Raw genomic sequence first — 6,000 nt, forward strand, 5'->3', positions numbered from 1 at the left:
GGGACTGGAGGAGGAGGAGGACATGGGATAGAGGAGATGGGACTGGAGGAGGAGGAGGGCATGGGATAGAGGAGATGGGACTGGAGGAGGAGGAGGGCATGGGATAGAGGAGATGGGACTGGAGGAGGAGGAGGACATGGGATGGAGAAGGAGGACTGGGATGGAGGAAATGGACATGTAATAGAGAAGATGGGACTGGAGGAGGAGGAGGACATGGGATAGAGGAGATGGGACTGGAGGAGGAGCAGGACATGGGATAGAGGAGATGGGACTGGAGGAGGACATGGGATGGAGAAGGAGGACTGGGATGGAGGAGATGGGACTGTAAGAGGAGGACATGGGATGGAGGAAATGGGTCTGGAGGAGGAGGAGGACATGGAATGGGAGGCATGGGACTGCAGGAGTAGAAGGAGGTCATAGGATGGAGGAAGACATGGGATGGGACTGCAGAAGGAAGAGTACACGGGATAGAGGAGGTCATGGGATGGAGGAGATGGGACTGGAGGAGGAGGACATGGGATGGAGAAGATGGGACTGCATGCAAAGTACTGGGATGGAGGAGATGGGACTGTAGGAGGACATAGGATGGAGGAAATGGGTCTGGAGAAGGAGGAGGACATGGAATGGGAGGCATGGCACTGGAGGAGAAGGAGGTCATAGGATGGAGGAGGACATGGGATGGGGAAGATGGGACTGGAGGAGGACATGGGATGGAGGATATATTAACTTGTAACAGTATTAAAATAAAACTGGGTGCACTGAAGGACTTGGTGGGATGGCCAGTGGGTGGATTTGGTAGGAAGGCCAGTGGGCGCTCTTGGGCAATGTTTGTGGTCAGGCTCAGGGGGACCCAGGCCTAAAGCTGTGGTCCCAACGTTTCTGATGGCTGCCCTGGGCATGCATGCATGTGTCCCAAACCCGGAAAGGAAGCAGCGACGCTTTGCCTACAGCCGCCGCCCATCCACAGTACATTGCAGGCGGTCGGCAAGTTGTTGAAATACATTTGCTGAACTCAGTAAATGTATAATGAGTGACAACAGATTGAAGAGGACTTTCATCCTCAAAGTACTTCACATATTTTCCTCCCGATTCCCCCCCCCCAACCCCCGACCCATAACACAATTAGGCCCCATTTACACTTAGCGTCCCGTGAAACGTGCAATTTTTATGTGTGGTTTTTTTTGTGCGCATTTTCACACAACACATATGGGGCGGCCCGTTCATTTCAAAGTGTTGAAAAGTATCTCATGTGGCTTTTTTCTATGTTGAGCCTTTGGCACGTTTTGCTCCATATGTTGTGCATCTTTCCTCACCAAAACAAAACATGCACCCACTTGCCGTGTCTGGAGTATTCAGCACGTTTCATAAGCGCGCCCAAAAATGCATGATATTACACACTTTTGCGCACTTCTTGGGTGCGAATGGAGCCTTCGATACCGAAAAAAAAAATCTGAATACCTTTTGGTGAGTCCCAGGCTCATGCACGGCTTTAATTCCCTTAATTCACACGTCCGACGTGCGCCATGACGTCACACGCAGGCGCGCTCCCAGAAGCCTCTCCACCACCCGAGCAGCGGCATTCAGGGCGCTTCAGAACTGTACACATGCACAATTCCGAGCCGACAGCAGCCATATTTTTACATGCAAAATTTTCCACGTCCACTTGCCATGTCTTGAGTTTTGTAGCATGTTTGATAAACGCGCCCCTAAAATGCACGATTTTGCACACGTTTTGCACACTTCTCTGTGAATGGAGCCTTAGATACTGAAAAAAAAAAAATCGAAATATCTTTTTGACGAGTGGCAGGCTCGGGCGTGACTTTAACTCCCATGTCTGAGGTGCGCCATGACGTCACACACAAACGCACCCCACCCGAGCGCTGGCATTCAGCTGGCTTTGGAACTGCGCATTTTCCCATCACAGACGTTTACGGACAGAGAAAAAAAATTACGGAGTTTTATAAACCATCTGTAAATTTCCGGACAGTTGGCAACTCTGATCCCGGCTCCTCTGCCTTCCTCGCTTGGGGCCAGAATGATATCCGACCCTTTCTTCCCAAATCCTCCCGATATATTACCCATCCCAATGTGCAGCGCACTGCGCATGCAAAAGACCATCACTGGCACTCTGTGCATGTGCAGGCACGCATCATCAGGGGGGTTGGGACCACCAGAAGAAAAGAGGCAGCGGGGACCACCAGGGAAGAGGAGAAGAGGCAGCAGGGACCACCGGGGAGGAGAAGAGAAGAGGCAGCGGGGACCACCGGGGAGGAGAGGCAGCGGAGACCACCAGGAAGGAGAAGAGAAGAGGCAGCAGGGACCACCGGGGAGGGGGAGAAGAGAAGAGGCAGCGGGGACCACCGGGGAGGAAGAGGAGAGAAGAGGCAGCGGGGACCACCGGGGAGGAAGAGGAGAGAAGAGGCAGCGGGGACCACCGGGGAGGAAGAGGAGAGAAGAGGCAGCGGGGACCACCGGGGAGGAAGAGGAGAGAAGAGGCAGCGGGGACCACCAGGGAAAAGGAGAAGAGGCAGCGGGGACCACCGGGGAGGAGAAGAGAAGAGGCAGCGGGGACCACCAGGGAGGAGAGGAGGCAGCGGGGACCACCGGGGAGGAGAGGCAGCGGAGACCACCAGGAAGGAGAAGAGAAGAGGCAGCGGGGACCACCAGGAAGGAGAAGAGGCAGCAGGGACCACCGGGGAGGAAGAGGAGAGAAGAGGCAGCGGGGACCACCGGGGAGGAAGAGGAGAGAAGAGGCAGCGGGGACCACCAGGGAAGAGGAGAAGAGGCAGCAGGGACCACCGGGGAGGAGAAGAGAAGAGGCAGCGGGGACCACCGGGGAGGAGAGGCAGCGGAGACCACCAGGAAGGAGAAGAGAAGAGGCAGCAGGGACCACCGGGGAGGGGGAGAAGAGAAGAGGCAGCGGGGACCACCAGGGAGGACAGGAGGCAGCGGGGACCACCGGGGAGGAAGAGGAGAGAAGAGGCAGCGGGGACCACCGGGGAGGAAGAGGAGAGAAGAGGCAGCGGGGACCACCGGGGAGGAAGAGGAGAGAAGAGGCAGCGGGGACCACCAGGGAAAAGGAGAAGAGGCAGCGGGGACCACCGGGGAGGAGAAGAGAAGAGGCAGCGGGGACCACCAGGGAGGAGAGGAGGCAGCGGGGACCACCGGGGAGGAGAGGCAGCGGAGACCACCAGGAAGGAGAAGAGAAGAGGCAGCGGGGACCACCAGGAAGGAGAAGAGGCAGCAGGGACCACCGGGGAGGAAGAGGAGAGAAGAGGCAGCGGGGACCACCGGGGAGGAAGAGGAGAGAAGAGGCAGCGGGGACCACCGGGGAGGAAGAGGAGAGAAGAGGCAGCGGGGACCACCGGGGAGGAAGAGGAGAGAAGAGGCAGCGGGGACCACCGGGGAGGAAGAGGAGAGAAGAGGCAGCGGGGACCACCGGGGAGGAAGAGGAGAGAAGAGGCAGCGGGGACCACCGGGGAGGAAGAGGAGAGAAGAGGCAGCGGGGACCACCGGGGAGGAAGAGGAGAGAAGAGGCAGCGGGGACCACCGGGGAGGAAGAGGAGAGAAGAGGCAGCGGGGACCACCGGGGAGGAAGAGGAGAGAAGAGGCAGCGGGGACCACCGGGGAGGAAGAGGAGAGAAGAGGCAGCGGGGACCACCGGGGAGGAAGAGGAGAGAAGAGGCAGCGGGGACCACCGGGGAGGAAGAGGAGAGAAGAGGCAGCGGGGACCACCGGGAAGGAAGAGGAGAGAAGAGGCAGCGGGGACCACCGGGGAGTAGGAGGAGAGAAGAGGCAGCGGGGACCACCGGGGAGTAGGAGGAGAGAAGAGGCAGCGGGGACCACCGGGGAGGAGGAAGAGAGAAGAGGCAGCGGGGACCACCGGGGAGGAGGAGGAGAGAAGAGGCAGCGGGGACCACCGGGGAGGAGGAGGAGAGAAGAGGCAGCGGGGACCACCGGGATGGAGAAGAGAAGAGGCAGCAGGGAGCACTGGGGAGGAGATGAGGCAGCAGGGACCACAGGGGAGGAGAAGAGAAGAGGCAGCAGTGACCACCGGGGAGGAGGAGAGAAGAGGCAGTGGGGACCACCGGGATGGAGAAGAGAAGAGGCAGTAGGGAGCACTGGGGAGGAGATGAGGCAGCAGGGACCACAGGGGAGGGGAGGGTAGGAGAAGGGAAGAGGCAGCGGGGACCACTGGGGAGGAGAAGAGAAGAGGCAGCGGGGACCACCGGGGAGGAGAAGAGAAGAGGCAGCAGTGACCACCGGGGAGGAGGAGAGAAGAGGCAGCGGGGACCACTGGGGAGAAGGAGAGAAGAGGCAGTGAGGACCACTGGGGAGGAGGAGAGAAGAGGCAGCGGGGACCACTGGGGAGAAGGAGTGAAGAGAAGAGGCAGTGGGGACCACTGGGGAGGAGGAGAGAAGAGGCAGCGGGGACCACTGGGGAGAAGGAGAGAAGAGAAGAGGCAGCGGGGTCCACCAGGGAGGAGAAGAGGCAGTGGGGACCACCAGGGAGGAGAAGAGGCAGTGGGGACCACCAGGGAGGAGAAGAGGCAGTGGGGACCACCAGGGAGGAGAAGAGAAGAGGCAGTGGGGATTGGTTTTACAGCATAAAGGGAGCCTGCGGGAGCAGAGGATCGGGTAAGTAAACTTGCTCGTCTTGCAGCACCCGAGATCTAAACAAGCATATAATCCCTGCAATGTGGTGGCAAATCCTTTCCCCAGAGTTCACCATTAATGGGGGGGAAAAGCTCACCTACAGTAGTACCCGACACCCTCCAATACTATGTGTGTGTGTGCCCTCTCCTGCAATGAATTAGGCAAAGCACCTGTAAAGCTTTATGAGGAAGCAAATCAGAAAATGCTTCACCAGAGGGCAGAAATTTTTTTCCCAGGTTCAGACCAGTTTCAGCTCTGAGAGGAGGAGGGAGGAGGAGGGAGGAGGGGACTATAAACCAAGTATGAGATACACGCACACCTCCAGCGATTAGAGACGGGGCTTATCAAGTTGTCACCTCCCCAGGAAGTCAAATAAGAGGAAATCCTCACTGAGGATTAATAATTCGATCAATTTATATTAAAAGAACAAAAAAAAAAAAAAAAACAATTCTGCCAATGAGGACGCCGGACAGGAGGCTCTTTTATACTTTTTAATTTTTTCAATACGTCAAACAAGCGAGTGCGCAGCGGGGATACGATGGCCTCTTCCTGTCTTTGATACTTTGTTTTTCAGTATGAAGCGAAGGGTTAAAGGGGCAGATGACATCAGAGCGGTCCTGACAGAGGGTGGCATACGAGGGGTTAAAGGGGCAGATGACATCAGAGCGGTCCTGACAGAGGGTGGCATACGAGGGGTTAAAGGGGCAGATGACATCAGAGCGGTCCTGACAGAGGGTGGCATACGAGGGGTTAAAGGGGCAGATGACATCAGAGCGGTCCTGACAGAGGGCGGCGTACGAGGGGTTAAAGGGGCAGATGACATCAGAGCGATCGTTTGCGGTGCCAACATTCCGCGCTCCTCTCCAGGGTGACCTCATCCCCGGGAACGGCTGCCAGGAGACCAGGAGAGATCTCACATGAGTCACACCGACCAAGAAATACCTTCCTCACATTCCCAGAGACCGCGGCCGCCAGGATGACGTCATGCCGGGAGGACAGCTCAGCACGCCGTCACAGCGCGGTCACCGCCGGTCACCGACAAATCACCAGCAAGGGAAAAAAAATACAAAAAAAAAAACTGCAAAACAAAGAGACAAAACATCCAACCGGAAGAGAATTCTCAGCGAACAACCGCCAACTGCGCTGACTGTTTTTTGTTTTTATATAAAAACAAAGGATGAGAAGTAAAATTTCCCCAAAATTATCCTTAAACAGCAACTTAATCCTGGAAAAAAATGTTCAAAAGTAAAAAAAAATAAAAATGCTGAGATGGCGATTGTTGGGTTTGTTTATAAACAAAGCCAAAACCAACAGCAACCCTGACCCTTTGTTTATAAACAAAGC

Source organism: Aquarana catesbeiana, linkage group LG11 (genome assembly GCF_042186555.1).
Source record: "Aquarana catesbeiana isolate 2022-GZ linkage group LG11, ASM4218655v1, whole genome shotgun sequence".
Lineage (NCBI taxonomy): Eukaryota > Metazoa > Chordata > Amphibia > Anura > Ranidae > Aquarana > Aquarana catesbeiana.